This window comes from Miscanthus floridulus, chromosome 14 (assembly GCF_019320115.1).
Source record: "Miscanthus floridulus cultivar M001 chromosome 14, ASM1932011v1, whole genome shotgun sequence".
Classification (NCBI taxonomy): domain Eukaryota; kingdom Viridiplantae; phylum Streptophyta; class Magnoliopsida; order Poales; family Poaceae; genus Miscanthus; species Miscanthus floridulus.
The window spans coordinates 85879282-85896457 of NC_089593.1; the positions used below are offsets into that span (position 1 = coordinate 85879282).

Genomic DNA, 17176 nt, shown 5'->3' on the forward strand with positions numbered 1-17176 from the left:
AACCGCGCTCTGACCAAAGCCCTAACGGACAAGACGTTGTTCAAAGCTTGGTATGGGTGCAAGCCGAGCGTGTCCTTCCTCTGGACATTCGGTTACATCGGCCATGTTAGGAAGACGAAGCTGAACCCCACCAAGCTAGAGGATAGGAGCACACCGATGGTGTTCCTAGGCTACGCGAAGGGTACCAAGGCGTACCAGCTCTACGACCCACGTGGAGACAAGGTGCTTGTCTCGCGCGACGTCGTGTTCGATGAGAAGGCGGCTTGGGATTGGACCAGTCCGAGCACGGGGGAAGCTGACGGCTTCACTAGCACCTTCGTCATCGAGCACTTGGTCATCCACGGTGGTGGAGACGCTGGGGAAGAGGTGCCGAGCACTCTTGGGGCAGTGCCGAGCACTTCAAGAGGGATGCCGAGCACTTCAGGAGGAGTGCCGAGCACTCCTAGAGGGATGCCGAGCACACCAGGAGTAGCGCCGGGAAGTTCTGTAGTGGTGGCGATCACTCTAGGACGGGTGCCGAGCACTCCCGTGGCGGAGCCAAGAGGTCTTGCAGTGGTGCCGACCACTCCAAGATTGAGGTTGAGCACTCCTATAGTGGTGCCGAGCACTGCAAGAGTAGTGACGAGCTGTCCAGAAGTAGTGCAGAGCACTGCAACCAGGGTGCCGAGCACTCCGACGGAACAGGGAACTCCATCGACGCCGATCGAGTTCACCTCACCTCTAAGTGACATCACTGAGTTCGTGGATGCCTTCCACGAAGGTGAGGAGGTGCGGTTCCATAGGCTGGACGACATCGTCGATGGCACAGGACCCTCAGGACTGGCTGGTTGGCTACTCAATGACGCAGAGCTGCTACTCATCAGTGCAGAGGAACCACCCATGTTCGCGCTGGCCGAGCAGGACAGAAACTGGCGACGGGCGATGCTGGAGGAGATAAAGGCGATCGAGGAAAACGAAACATGGCAGCTCATCGATCCACCTCTAGGATGCCGTCCGATCAGCCTGAAGTGGGTGTACAAGGTCAAGCGGGACGAGATCAGCGCCATTGTCAAGCACAAGGCACGCCTCGTCGCCCGAGGCTTTGTTCAGCGCGAGGGCATAGACTTCGAGGAGGTCTTTGCGCCAGTAGCGTGCATGGAGTCGGTCCATTTGCTACTAGCCTTGGCAGCAGCAAAGGACTGGTGCGTCCATAACTTGGACGTTAAATCGGCCTTCCTCAATGGCGAGCTGGCAGAGACAGTTTTTGTCAGGCAACCTCCAGGTTTCGCCGTCAAGGGAGAGGAGCATAGGGTGCTCCGACTGTGCAAGGCGCTCTACGGGCTATGGCAGGCCCCACGAGCATGGAACGCCAAGCTTGATGCCACGCTGGGCGAGCTTGGGTTTCAGCGGTGTGCAACCAAGCACGCGATCTACATGCGGCGACGGGGGAAGGAGGAGCTCGTCATCGGCGTGTATGTGGATGACTTGATCGTCATCGGTGCACGCACGGAGGACATCAATGGCTTCAAGCGCGAGATGGCAGCTTGTTTTCGAATGAGCGATCTCGGCGCACTCTCCTACTACCTCGGCATCGAGGTGAGACAGGGGAAGGAGGAACTCACGCTCGGTCAGAGTGCGTATGCCTCCAAGCTGTTGGAGCGGAGCAGCATGGCTGAGTGCAAGCCATGCGTGACTCTGATGGAGGAGCGGCTGAAGCTGACGAAGGCCAGCACCGCAGCGAAGGTGGATGCAACACTCTACTGGAGCATCGTCGGCGGTCTACGCTACCTTGTCCACACAAGGCCGGACATTGCGTTCGCCGTGGGCTACGTTAGTCGCTTCATGGAGGATCTCAAAGACGATCACTGGGCTGCGGTGAAGCGGCTACTGCGCTACGTCAAGGGGATGGTGGATCAAGGGATCATTTTTCCCAAGACCGGCGGGCGTAGGCTGCAGCTCACTGTGTTCAGCGATGCAGACATGGCGGGGGAAATCGACGGACGACGGAGCACCTCTGGCGTGCTCGTCTTCCTCGGGTCGGCCCCAATTTCATGGCTGTCGCTGAAACAGAAGGTGGTGGTGCTATCTACGTGCGAGGCAGTACGTAGCGGCGGCCATAGCGGCGTACCAAGTTGTGTGGTTATGCCGGCTGCTGGGCGAGCTGACCGGCGTGGAAGCTCACCCACCAGCACTGATGGTGGACAACCAGCCCGTCATCGCCCTCGCGAAGAATCCAGTTCTGCACGACCGGAGCAAACACATCGACGTGAAGTTCCACTTCCTCAGGGACTGTGTCGATGGAAGGCAGATCGTCATCGAGTTCGTCGAAACTGGTCGGGAACTCGCGGACGTCCTCACTAAGCCGCTCGGACGTCTTCGACTCACGGAGCTGAAGGTGATGATCGGCATGGAGGGGGTACAAGGGATAGTAGTAGGATTAGGGGAAGAATTGTTAGAATAATCTACTGTTTCCTTGTGTGAACACACAGCAAGAGGAAGGCGGCGCCGAAAAAGCCCCATACTATGGTACTGTAGCCGCTGCAGAGGTAGGCGCCGAACGGCTCACCTGTCGGACTGTAGCCACATGCAGGGACAGGCGCAGAAGTCAGTCATGTTGTGTTATCTAGTTATTATTACAGCATGTGTGCTAAACTAGGGCTAGATGGGTAGAGTTGTATAAATAGACTACCACGGCAACTCAGTAAAGAGAGTTCAGATTTGTCATCTTCCATATAGGGCTTTGGCCAATTCTGGTGTCTTATACTGTGTGTATATGCTCTGTTCTCCCTCTTCTGCAACCTCTAGTCATAGTGTGTGGGGACGGACAAGGCTTGTTCGTGGTCGGCTTAGCTAGTGGATGCTCGGCAACACTAGTGGGTGCTCGGCAAGACTGGTGAGTGGTTCACTCACTTGAGCCGGTGATCCTATGGTCTAACAAGTGGTATCGGAGCCGTACAAGTGCCGTCGCCAAACTAACCGCTAGCGATGACGGATGGTTCGGAGATGGACGACAGCAGTGGCACTGCTGTGGCTGCCCAACCACGACTGGATGGATCTATATTTTGATAAATGCTTCAAATCTTCATCAGCATATCCATTGCATATCAGTGTTTGCACAGCCATAGATCCTTTCTCTAGAGAACAATTCAGAATCTTTTCTGGTCTATCAACAGATATAAATAAATGTCGAGCGGAATATGGAAATTTCTCACTTTGACTCAGCTCTGTAACTATGGTAGCACATTCTGTTCCCATAGAAGACTGCAACATGATGCATAAGATCATGAATCTTGCAAGTAATTCTAGGAAGCCATGTCTTATGGACTTCAAATGGGACTTCCTTGACATCTTGAAAAAATGACCTTGACACCAGGTCCATGAAGATTTGTTTACCAGTGATCTCAGGACACACTCCATGTTGTTCTGGGATAAAACCATTAGCCATCCATAATTGAATTAGCTTTTCCACATCTATCTCATAATCCTTGGGGAAAATAGCACAGAAAGCAAAGCATTGCCTCATGTGTGATGGCAACCCATTATAGCTGAGCTTGAGTATTGGTAAAATTCCAGTCTCGTCATCGCAAATGGTGCTTTTGCTTAATATAGCACTCCATTCTTCCACATTGGTCTTGGTACGAAGCAGAGAGCCCACTGCTGTAGCTGCTAAAGGAGATCCAGCACATCTCATGGCAATATCACCAACCATCTTAACAAGCTTAGCATCTGGTTCCCTTTTTGAACTAAATGATCTTGCCATTATAATTTCCATTATGAATCTTTGCTCCAAGCTTTTGAGGCTATATGCTTCAGTTGTACACATCAATTCAGCAACAACATTATCACGAGTTGTTGTAAGCACTGCACTACCATTGCCACCATGTTGAAGGCAGGACTTCAGCTTTCCCCACTTGTTAGCATCACGGTTCCATACATCATCCAAGACGAGAAGGTACCTCTTCCCGCTCACTACTTCCTTAAGGCTATCCAATGGTGATTGTCCCCTAGTATCGATGTTGTTCTTCCCTTTTGCATTTGCTTCAACTACAGTTTTAGCCAAGGTATCAACTTCAAAGTTGTCAGAGACACATACCCAGAGTTGCAGCTGAAAATGCTTTTGAATTCCGGGATCATTGGAAGGACGGTTAGCTCCTCGTTCCAACTATGGGAAGGACGGTTAGCTCCAAATTGCTCGCTTGACCAATCAATTTGTTAACGACCTCATTCTTCTCTTTGTATCTTGATTGGCTAGCAAACTCCTTAAGATCGATGATGTCAGATTCCGTGTGCCTCCAGCTCTTAGGCATTGGCGGCTGTGGTCGGAATTTGAATCTAAAGGCATGCATCTCTGTGATGAGGACTTCAATCGCATTCAGAATCATGCGGAGCTTGTTGCCCATCCTGTAACGGAACACAACACGGTTGTGAGTAGGAAAGAGCTTTATCACATCGAACCCAAGCTTCTTGTAGTGCCCCTTCTTCTTGGCTTCACGGCGGAGTGCCTCGTACTTGAACTCATCGAAGACATCATTCGCCTGGTAGGCCACCTTCCGAAGCGCCTCGAGCCAAGCTTTGGCCCCTTCTCTGTGGGCTGCTGCCTGCTCCTCGGCGTCGTTGATGACGTCAAGGATGGCTGGCAGCTTGCGTTTGAGGGTCTCGTGCTGCTCCTCCATGCCCTCCATGACGTTGTACTGGTCCAGGAGGTAGCTGGAGGCCTTCTCCTTCACCATGGACACAAGAGGGCCGACCACCATGGTGGCCATCAGCTCAGCCATCGGAGCGCCTACTACTCTCAACACAACACACGCGCTGGCTGCAGGGTGCAGCGAAACACGGTTGCAGGGTGCAAGAGGAGGAATGGGCTTGCAAGACTTGTTCTGAGCAAAATGGGAACAAACAAATGCGAGTAGTAGTAACCTTTTCTTTATCAGCGAATCTGCTTTATGGGTGGAAGGGGAGGATGGACTTGCTTTGGTATCGGATAATAATAATAATTATTAAAAGAAGAGCGCACAATGGAGTAGGGAGGAAGAAGAACGCACCTGGCTGGCAGCAACTTTGAGTAAATAAAAGAAGAGAGAATCAAGGATGTTCCCTCACAATGGGTCCAATATAATCGCATGTCAGTGAGGGGAACAGCAGGTTGGTACTCAAGCTATTGCAGGTTTCTTGGACACCGAGCGGGCCTATTCGGCTGGTATTAAAGCCGGTTGAGGCTGTTTTGTTGTGAGAGAAAAATACTGTAGATTCTAGCTGATAAACCGACTGATAAGTTAAGCGAACAGGCCTAAATTAGTGGAGCACCAGCCACGAGGGGTCGTGGTGCCGTGCTCGTCGTCAGTGACAAAGTTACTGATATGAACATTCCCAAGTGATTGGATTGAGATGGCAAAATCGAGAGACCAGTCTGCTCGCTTTCTCTGAATCATATCCTTCGATGCTTGCAACACAGAGAAGTTTTTTCAGGTGGGGATCCCTCCCCCGGCCCCCGGTGACCATCAAAAGAAACACACAGAAGTTTTGAGTCTGAGCTTTGAAGCTAGCTAGGCGCACGCTCAACAGGAGATGCTGCATGGATGAAAGCTTTGCACAAAGATGATGGCAGGTGCGCAGCGATGATCAGAAATTAAACCCCCGGTGCTTGCGTGGCTATCACTGCACTAGTGCTCTTTCCTGACTGGGAAAAAAAACGTCTCAGTTTCAAGTTTGAACTCCTGCTCTGAAGATAATAAGGGCGGACAGCATGAATACAATTTGGATGATCTCAAGCCTCTAAAATTTGATCAAGCCTCTCTTGACTCAGTTGTAACTTGGATGCCCTCAACCCTCTCGGCTTGGAGTTGGCTAGCGCACTAGCAGTAAATCCCAGTGGAGCCAACTTGGTAGCTGTAACAGGTTTGTGAACACACACAACTTGGCGGCTCCATTCCCGTTGTGATATCAGACTACTTCCACTTCAACAGCCTACTCGAGGCTTTCTGCAAAGCAAGCTAGTGCACCCCACTGTCACTTTTTTCTGGGAAGCAGAATTCTAGCATTAGAATTTTCAACAACTAGCAGGCTATACAGATTAAGAAATTCTTGATAGGAGGTGACAAAACATCATATTGCAGCTTTGGATGCCCTGCATATGTGCTTCAAAACATATCAAATTATAATGCTAAACGACTAAATCATGGAAATCAATTTTTCAGAACCTCGTATTCCTATGTGCATCTGGCCTATTGATAGATCCGAACAGTTCAATGCAAGGCAAAAACAATATTGGCACTATTCCAGATTCCAAAGAGCCGACGCATGAGGTTACTAAATGATATATCTGCGGTGATAAATTAAACTACCAGAGGTACATACTTGAAGAAATTATAATTTGGTCCCGTCTACATGGCAATTAGAGCGGAGAATCTTCATTCGCTCATCAACCAAGAAACAATGGAACTAACCAACCGTGAGCCAATGCAACACCGTTTCGAGCCCAAGCCTGTAAACGTGTGTTTCACTTGGACTTGTTTCCGTGCTGCTCATAACACTTCTGCGGCCAAGCTCATTCCATCATTGCCATTGATGTCCGCGTCGTCAGCAGCACCACTATGCAAATAAATTGGTCTGTCCTCGCCATATTCTAGAAGGTTACCAAAGATCTGATCTCTTATCTAATGTTGTAGAGCTCTAAAAACATATTGAGAGCTACAACTTTAGTGTAGATTACATCAACATCCGAGGTTGTTTGAAAAAAAAAAATCAAAATTAGAGAACTTAAACATTTGGGCCTCTAACAATCTCAGGTAAAAAAGTTATTAACTATAAAGTTGTAGATCTTACTAGGAACTACAATTTTGGTATAGATTATGTCAATATCCGAGGTCATTTGAAAAATTCAAATGAATTTTAAAATCTAGTAACTTAAAACGAATATTTGAGCCTCTAAAAGATCTTCAATTAAAAAGTTATCAACTACAAAGTTGTAGATCGTGTCAAGCTATATAAAGTATGTATTCATACGACTTTCATATGAAAATGTTATGTTTTTTTATATAAGAGAGAGAGAGAGAGAGGCAGGCCGCACACCCAGGAAAACACTTTGAAATGGTAAAGGGGGGTACTTTGTCCGATTTTAAATTTAAAATGTGTATGTTGTCCGGTATTGAAATTGGAGGTGGTCTTTCAAACTCAGCAACTGGTTCAGGGGGGTGAACTGGACTTTACTCTATTTTTTTAACGCAATGGCAGGAGCTCTGCCTTTCAATTAAGATAGGAAAAAATAGTTTACGTACAAGCAAAGGACACTCCAGATGAGGGTTTCAAGCCCTCCGAAGCTGGTAAAGGAGGGAAACACACACCCTAAGGGTGGGGGGACAACAGCTAAACATAAGCGAGTGCTCTCTTCCTTTGCCCTGTGTCTTCCTTTATCCTTGCTGCTACTTACGGCACCATTTCTATCTTGTTGTTGAAAATTCTCTTATTTCTCTCTTTACAAATATTCCAAAATGTATAGATTACTACCCCGTTAAGTCGTCTACGTTCAGATTTTGGCACTTTCCTTGCTGTCTCTTCCCACCATGCCCTGATATGGATGGGGTCTGCCTGGGGTGGTTGTTGCATCTGAATGAAGTTTTCCCAATAGAGGATTTGATCTCAAACCGCCTTAGCAAAAGGGCAACATAGACATAGGTGGAGGCCAGTTTCTAAGGGACCGTTGCACAACACGCAGTGTTGTTGGTGTGGCCACCCTCTTTTTTTGTAGGTTGTGCGCCGTAAGAATTTTATCTTGCACTAAAATCTAGGCGAAGATCTTGCATCTGTTCTCCACCTGTGCTTTCCAAATGAGTTCAGAATGGAACAGGACGAGCGAGCCTTTGAATTGAATTCTGTAAGCTAAGCGGGTGGAGTAAATCCCATCCTAGGTCCATTGCCAGATGATGGAGTCATGAACGCCCTGTTGCAGGTGCACATCCTGAATTCATATCCAAAGGGACACAAACTCCTCTATGTGGACAGCCGAGGTGATTTTCCCTCTTAGCGAGCGCATCCAATTGTTGTTCCAGAGCTCTTGTTGCACCGTTCGGTTTCTCCTTGAAACAAAGCGAAATAAATTTGGGGCTAGGTACCTTGGAGCTTCTCCTTCAAGCCAATTATGGTGCCAAAACTTAGTCTTTGCACCATTCCCCAAAGTTATAATGATTGAGGAGCAATGTTTTCAGATCGGACGACTAATCGCGATTAATCGCAATTAGTCGTCCTTATCGTAACCAGGTGCTCGATAAGGGTCCTCGATTAGTTTAGACCGATTAGAAAACTTATCGTCTGATAAGTTGCGACTAATCACGATTAGTCGTCCGATCAGACTAGCCGGACGACTAGTTCGGGGAGGGAGAATTTGGCCCAGCTAAAGAATCCGGCCCACCTTTAGCTAGCCCATTAGGGTAAGAAGAAGAGGAGTGACTGAGTGACTGAGTGACGGCACATTTCCAGCTCCCACTGCTCTCTGCCTCTCTCTCGTAGCCGGCGGCGGCCTGCCTCTGGATCTCCCTCGTCGGCGTCCACAGCTCCGGCCGCGCCCCTCGCTGGTGTCTGCAGCTCCGCCCGCAGTAGCTCCGTCCGTTCATCCGCAGCAGCTCCGCCCGTCCGTCCGTCCGTCCGCAGCAGCTCCACCCGCAACAGCTCCGTCCGTCCATCCGCAGCAGCTCCGTCCGTCCGTCCGTCCACAACAGCTCCGCCCGCAGCAGCTCCGCCCGTCCGTCCGTCCGAGCAGCTCCGCCCGCAGCTGCTCCGTCCGTCCGTCCGTCCGTCCGCAGTAGCTCCGCCCGCAGCTACTCCGCCCGCAGCAGCTCCTTCCGAGCAGCAGCTCCGTCCGTCCGTCCGCAGCAGCTTCGTCCGAGCAGCTCCGCCCGTCCATCCGTCCGAGCAGCTCCGCCCGCGCCTCCACCTTCGCTCGCTCCTGTCTCCTCCCCTGCCGGGACCCAGTAGCTCCACCTGCCTCTGAGGCTCCTTCCTCGACGCCTGGAGGACGGACACAGGAGGCCTCAAGCATCAAGATGAGCCACCAGTCCCACCACTCTGCCTCCTCTGAAGGTTATTGTCTCTGTCTGCTACTCTGCTGCTGTGTATTGCCTGTTGCCACCAATTTGTGACACTGTGGCTATGCCGCTCTTCTTTCTTTGTAATTTCAAATTCAGAGTTTCAGAGTTCAGACATCAGCAAGCAGCAGCAAACAGCTAGTTTTTCTTTGGTCAGCAGTTTCAGAGTTGAGACATCAGATTCAGCAAGCAGCAGCAAGCAAGCAGCAGCAAGCAGCAGCTAGTTTTTCTTTGGTCAGCAGTCAGCACTCACCATGACACCATCAGGCATCAGCAAGCAGCAGTTACAGGTAAGTGGCCAAATCACCATGATAATGATTCATTGCAAGCATGATTACATGCCAAACTGTGCTTGGTTGCTTGCCTCTAACATTTACCTATTTATTATGGCCATGTTTACATATATTTACATCATATATATAGTATATACATGGTCGATCAGGTCATCTAGGCACAAGGACGACTAAATGTCCGACTAGCCGATTAGACCGATTAGGACCGACTAATCGACCCTTATCGACGACTAATCGCGATTAGTCATCTGATCGGTGGTCATACGACTAGCCTCGATAATACGATCTGAAAACATTGTTGAGGAGTTGAAGAGGAGACGATCAACATCAATACATGGAAGCTCTAAGCCGCTCCAAGGCTTGGAGTCGTCCACCCATTCTTGCCAAAGCCCGCGCAACCGGAGGGCTCTCCCAAATCTATCAAGGTCAGGTACGCCTAAACCACCAAAGTCTTTCGGTCTGGTAACTGTTGGCCAGTTTACCAGGCAGTGTCCACCATTAGCATTCTCCTCCCCCTTCAACAAGAAAGATCTCCTGATTTTGCCGATCTTTTTCTTAGCCCATGCCGCCAAGGGAAACACTGTGGGGTGGTAGGTTGGCATGGAGGAGAGGACTGAAGTTACAAGGGGGAGGCGCCCCGCTTTGTTTAGCCATCTTCCTTTCCATTTGGGTAACCTTTGTCCAATACGCTCAATGAGAGGTTGCACATGGACCTTTTGTAGTGATCTAATGTGGAGTTGCAGGCCCAAATATTTGCATGGGAAGTCACCTCTACCACCAGTGAAGGGTGATAGGACTTGGTCTAGGTCGACATTTCCACAACTGATTGGATGCACTGAGCTCTTTTCTAGATTAATATGGAGTCCCGAGAATGTGCCGAAAGCTTGGAGGATGATTTTGACGGCTTCTACATCGTCTTTTATTGGATTGATGAAAATAGCCGCATCGTTTGCATACATAGAGGTTCTCCATTTTGCCGCCGTGATGGGTAAGGGGGTGAGTATCCCATGTTGGGTTGCTTGGTCAAGCAATCGTTGAAGCAGGTCCATAGCTAGAATGAAGAGCATGGGTGAAAGCGGATCTCCCTGCCGGACGCCTCTGGCATGGCTAAAAGTGGGTCCTTGCCGCCCATTAAGCAAGGCTGTCGAGGTGGATGTACGGAGGAGAATAGAGATCCATTCACGCCAGCGTGGTCCGAAGCCCAGAGCCTGCAGTATCTCTAGCAAGTACCCCCAATTTACAGTGCCAAAAGCTTTGTGGATGTCTAGTTTCATAAATAAAGCCAGTATCTTCTGCCTATGTAGCTTTCATACTATTCCCTGGACATAAAGAAAATTATCATGGATGCTTCTCTTTTTTATAAATGTGCTCTGGCAATTGGAGACGAGGGAGTTCAGTCGAGGGGCAAGTCTGTTAGCTAACAATTTGGAGAAGATCTTTGCAATGCTATGGACGAGGCTGATGGGTCTAAAATCGGTAACTCTCGTTGCATCCGTTTTTTTTGGTAGAAGGATGATGCATGCCGAGTTTTGCCATTCAAAACCCTGGGCATTCAATGTGAATAGGCTATTCATGGCTGCCATAACATCTTCTTTAATGATTTCCCAACAAGCTTTGAAGAAGGCACCCGTGAAGCCATCCGGGCCTGGCGCTTTGTCGGAAGGCATGGAATTTATAGTATTTTTTTACCTCATCATGGGAGAAAGGCACCTCCATGTCGGAGAGATCATGTTGAGTGTAGCCAAGAGATTGCCAATTGATTGCCATAGTTCTCGGAACCGCAGAGCTAATGTGATTTTTAAAATAATCTCCTATCACTTTTTCTTTTTGTTCATGAGAAACCGCAATCGCCCCATCCGTATGCAGACAATGTATGTAATTCTTTCTCCGACGTGCACTGGCTCTAATGTGGAAAAATTTGGTGTTAGCATCTCCACAACGGATGTATGTGAGCCTCGATCTCTGTCTGATTCTTGATTTTTCAATGGCTGCGAGCCTCGTGCTACGGGCTTTTAGGTGCCGGCATAGGTCAAGCTCCATGTCAGTGAGCAACCTATGCTCTTGGGCTGCTTCTAATTGTAACAATACTTCCTTCACTATGGCGAGCTGCAGCTTCGTGTCCCCTATTTTTTCTTTCTTCCAACGCTTGATTCCTTTTGCAACACGCGCCATTTTGATATGCAAGTGTTTCATAGGAAGAGCAGAGGCGACCGGCCTATTCCAAATGTTTTGGACAAGATCTCGGAAGCCTTCCATCTTAGTCCAGAAATTTTTGAAGCGGAAAGATGTGTTCTGATAGTGGTCAAGCTCTCCCTACAGTAGTAGCGGGGTATGGTCCGACATGAGCGATGGCAGGGAATGCAAGAAGCACGCGGGGAAGATCGGTTCCCACTCTAGGGTACATAGTAGTCTATCAATTCTGGTGAGCGTCGGGTTGTCCTGTTGATTGCTCCAAGTGAATCGTCGTTCATTTAGCTTGATTTCTTTGAGCCGCAAGTGATCGATCGTCGCCATAAATGCCCCCATGAGGCGCTAGTTTAGATTGGAGTTGTTCTTGTCTTCTGCCTGGTAGATGAGACTGAAATCTCCCAGGATGAGCCATCTGTTGTGTTCTGGTGGAGGAATGTTCTTCAATTCTTGGAGGAATTGAAGTTTGGCTGCATCTCCTTGCGGGCCGTATACAACTGTAATTTGCCACTTTATTCAATCCGCCCTCATGTTGATCTGCGCGGTTATAGCGTTCGTGGTAAGTTCAATGTCGGAGAGGTCGAAGAAGTCTTCATTGACAGCAAGGAGAATGCCTCCTCGAGTCTGTTCTGCCGGGAGCACAATATAGGAGTTAACAAATTTTGCTCCTACTATGCGGCTCACCACATTATGATCCATAACTTGCATCTTTGTTTCTTGTAGACATACAATGGTGGCACCAGTGCTTCTCACTAATTCACTCACCGAGTCTTGCCGGGCGCCGTCATTCATGCCCCTAACGTTCCAGTTAAGTATTTGGCAATTTAGCTGTGCCATAAAAAACAAGCAAGGGACCCCTGTTTAAGCAGAATATATGAAGGGAGGCAAGAAGCATGCCATCTGGGGCTGTGGTTATTTGCAGGAAGAACAAAGTTAATCACACTGAGACACATGCTCATGAAAGCAGCAAATTGGAGACGCCAATTAATCTGAAGGCCAATGGCTGTCGGCGTAGTGATACAATGCAAGAGTTTCTTGCATACAGTGCTGTTGGTACAATGAACTGCTAGGTGGAGGAGCTTTCCAGTCTGATGGGGAGGCGACTGTAGGCCTCTGGCTGTCGCCCCACCCAAGCAACATAACTGGAAGCTCACAAACCGATGGTCGACTCTAGATGTGAAACTCCTAGAGTGGTGATGGTTTTCTATCATTAATACAATGAGTTACCCTTCGTAATCAGCAACTATCTAAACCTGCGGAGTGGAAACTACTGCTGCTGCGTCGAGGCCACACAATGCCGTCAGAGCCTTCACGACGGCGTCGGTGAGCGGTCCCTTGAATAGGCTGAAGTAGCGCAGCAACATATCATCGTGGCTGAGTCCTTCCTCGTTGAGGATGCCCAGCCTTTTCATGAGCACATGTCTGGCCTTCGCTTGAGTATCACCTCTGGGCCAGTTCATGGCTGCAATGCGCACGCTCCTGTGTGCCGGAACCACAGCCCTCTTGCGTCGCTGTGACGGGCTGGCTCAGCGCTATGGAACCTGCAAGATGGGTTGGGGCAGAGGGTGTGAGATCCCTTCTAGAAATTCTAACACCGCTAGTGCAGCGGCAGGCATGTTGTCAACAACATCCTGTACCTCCAGTGTTGCGGTGGCCTACTCCGGATGTTACCACTGGAGTCCGTTTGCCATGCGTTGACGGCGCGAGCAGGTGGTGGCCGGGCCACAGGCGCAATGTCTGGAGTAGACGAGTCCAGGGCGAAACCGCACCACCTGTGCGCCCCCTACTGGTTGCACCTCCAAACGGTGTGGGGGAGCATGTGGCCGCCTGGAGTAGACACGTCCCAGGTGGAAGTGGTGTTTTGCAGCAAGGTGTGAGCGCTGCTGAGTAGCGATGCTGGGGTCGCTGTTGGGGAGAACCTGCAAGTCAGACAAGCATGAGATAGGTGCAGCGGCCGTCAGCGGATCCGGTGAAGAGCTATTCTGTGACGCACCGTCAGGTTGGGAGTCCGGCTTCCAGGTTGGAGAGGTTGGTGGTGGTGGATTCAATGCCTGATCATCCATTTGATTTTGGTCTGCACGCACCTTGGGAGGGTTTGGCGATGGGTGATGGTTGTTGCCATTGCCACCTCCGAAGTCAGGCGACTTGCAGCGCAGGCGTGGCGATGGTGACTTTGAGCGTGCCGCTCTAGGCCTCAGCTCCGAGCGCGCATGCCTATGGAGCCTACGGTGGGGCGTTCGCTCCCTGCTCCGACCACGGGATCAGCGATGGACATCCACTAGGCGGCCGGGGTCAGCGGGCTTGGCGAGCTGATGTCGAGTCCTGTTGTCACCTACATTGTTGCTTGGGGCAGAGAAGCGGGCGCCATGGCCTGTAGCAACGTTGTCCAGAGGGCGTCGATGACCTCCGTGCTCGGGGCTCCGGTGTCGACGGCTACTGTGCCTCGATTCCGAACACTCCTGCTCCCGGCCCTTGGGCACACGTGACAGGCTGCGGGTGAGGCGCGAGTACCAGTTGTCGCCCTAACGTTCACGGCGCCCACGACGGTTGTCGTCGTCGTCACGACGGCTACCGCGGACGTCAACAGGAGGAGGGTCGTGGCGGTCGCACTCTATCCCCATCAACGACACCGTAGTGCCACGTGTATTCGCAGGGAGCAGCAGCCCGTCCATCCCTTCCCGGCGGGTCCTCCACCAGGTCAAGGTGAACCAGCACCCTGAAGGTGAGGCCCCGTCGGCCGTGAGCAGCTGGTGTACTGTGAAACTCTGCTTTCCTGCATGACAAGGTTAGCCAGGTTACCTTTGGGATGTCGGACGGGTTGTGCGTCCATGCCCAAACACAGAGAGCCCTGGTGTCCTCTCGGTCCAGCAAAGACTTCTCGATGTAGTCAAGGTCGCAAGCTCTGGCGAGTGCCCTCTTGGCGATGCTCTCATTCCAGGCATGAAGTGGGATTCCCTCTAGGCATAGATGAACGCGGTACTTGAGGTCGCAGATGTCGTCGTGCGTGACCAGCTACCACGGCCTTGTGCGGATGTTGAGATTGCGATAGGGGAAGGTCCCCTGGGCCACAGCCTCGTCACAGTGGTGACGGTGCTTGAAGTCGATGAAGAAGTCCTCGGGGAAGTGCTTGAAGACGGTGACATCCTCCGGGCGAACCAGAAAATGGTGGCAGATGGACCTCTTGATGACATCTGGCTCCACCACCGGACGGTTCCCCCCAGCTAGGCCAACATGCCATGCATGGAGAGGCGGTCGAGCTCGTGGTCCATGTCATCAATGGAGAAGGCCACAACACAGGAGTCCAGAGGGCGGACAGAGGGGTCCCCGGGCCTGGCCATCGCGGTCCTTCCCAGAGAGGGGAAGTTGTTGTCATCGATTGGTGGAGGAGCAGCCGTGGGCAGGGGAGCTTGTTCCTAGGAGGATGAAGCTCTGCCCTTGCACACTCTGCTTTTATGCCCCTAGCGGCCACAAGAGAAGCATCGCACCAGGTCCCTGCAATCCGCTGCAGCGTTTCCAGGGGAGAGACATCTGAAGGTTTTACCTCTCATGCGCCTCAGAAGTTCATCGTTGTGGTGGTAATGCGACGATTTGACCTTGGTGGTTGAGGGAGTTGAATGCATCGTGTCTTTGAAATCAGGGAGACACCACCAATGCCTCGGGCACACCATGGACCAACCACCTTCATCTTCTGACGCGAGCTGCGCACGTGAATGTGCCCCATCGGCCTGCTGGCTCGCCCCGGTGACTGCCCTGAGCCACCCCCCTCGGGAAGGAAAACCACCATCAATGTAGGAAGCTGCAGCCTAGAGGGGGTGAGTTGAATGCTCAGTGGATGGAGCACCAGAGGCATGCTTCACTGCTGCGGATCTGAGGCAAGATTTCATGGACGAAGTGTCATTGGAGTAGTAACACCTCACAGAATGGTTGCATAGGGGGGAGGCGAACTTCACACGCTTACCAGCCGTGCCCCCTGCCTTGTCCGACGCGCTGGAAGCAGCAGCGGGCGTGCTGAGCCGGATTTCTGGCCCCACAATGACGGATTTGGGAACTAGGCGACGGGGAGGCGACGTACAGGGCGTCAGGCGTGCCGGGCTTGCAGGGCGGGAGACGGGCTCGATCTGTGGCTATGGGGCACTGCTAGCTAGGTGAGTGGTGAAAGCATCTAGGCCCCTAGTTGGATTTCGGTGATTAATGACAATACAAGATTATCATGACTAACGTGTGTTTTGCAGAGGCAATTAATTTAGGTCATGGTAATGAAGATCGATTGGGCAAACGAGGTGGTCATACCCCTACGATGGAAATCGTTTCGGTTTTCAAAGGATGGACGACAAGGTTAAGGATATCTAGTTCTAAGTGTCGATTGGAGTTGGAGAGACACTTAGAGTAGTTTAGGACTTTGTTTTTCCTTTGGCCATACTATTAAGGGGGGTATGGACAAGTAGCTTGACCTAGGTGAGTCAAGTGAGTTAGGTGTGGTGCACACTTGTTAAAACTAGCACTAGGTAGCTCCTACATTTGTCTAAGATCCAATGGAGCAAACTTCATTCACATATGATCATAGTTGGAAGTGAATGGAGGGTCAAATGCTGACCGGACGATGGCTCCGGTGTGACCGGACGCTGGCCGTAGGGTCCGGTCAGTTCATTTGACCAAGGTGATTGCGTTCGGTGCGACCGGACGCTGGAGAGGTCAAGTGACCGGACGCTGAGAGGCAACGTCCGGTCGACTCCAGTAAGGTTCTAGAGAAGGAATTCTGCGACCGGACCCTAAGGGTTCAGCGTCCGGTCGAGTACAGTAAGCATCCAGTGAGGGTTTAATGCGACCGGACACGTCTGGTCAGTGGTGATCGGACCCTACCAGCGTTCGGTCAACACTTAAACACTGGAATGCGGGTTGAACTGACTGGAGCATCCGGTCAACATGACCAGAGCGTCCGGTCACCCCGTAGAAGCACATAACGGTTCGTTTTTTAGGCTGCCTTATAAATAGAAGCTCCACTCGTGTGTGGAGTCACTTTTGCTCATTCCAACAGCTGAGAAACACGTTTGTGAGTGCCAAGAAGAGCAAGGTCCTAGTGAGGTGATTGAGATTTGAGAATCCAAGAGAGTAGCCTCATTAGTGAATCAAGAGTAGCAAAGTGTGCATCCACCGTTCTCATTAGGCTTCGCGTGGTCAAGTGAGAATTCGTACTTGTTACTCTTGGTGATCGCCATCACCTAGACGGCTTGGTGGTGATTGGGAGCTTGGTGATCACCCGGCGGAGCTTGTGGGTGACCCAACTCAAGTTGTGAGCGGTTTTAGGTGATTCACCGCGACGGAGTGTCGAAGAATCAACCCGTAGAGAGCACTTGATCCTTGCACGGATCAAGGGGGAGCTACACCCTTGTGCGGGTGCTCCAACGAGGACTAGTGGGGAGTGGCGACTCTCCGATACCTCGGCAAAACATCGCCACGTTCCTCTCTCTCTCTATTTACTTTGACAAATTACTTTGAGCATTTACTTTGAGCAATTCAATACTTGTTCTTACATTCATAGAATTGCCATGCTAGAGTAAGTTTGGAACATAGGTTGCAAGTCCATTGTGCGTTAGATTAATAGAAACACTTTTCTAAGAATAAGGGGTTAATTGGGCTAAC

General features: G+C 50.7%; 1 pseudogene; it reads right to left on the minus strand.

Moving 5' to 3' along the window:
* Positions 1–3043: 3043 nt before the first annotated feature.
* Positions 3044–17176, minus strand: part of LOC136505560 (putative disease resistance protein RGA4) — a 38392-nt pseudogene continuing 24259 nt past the window's right edge.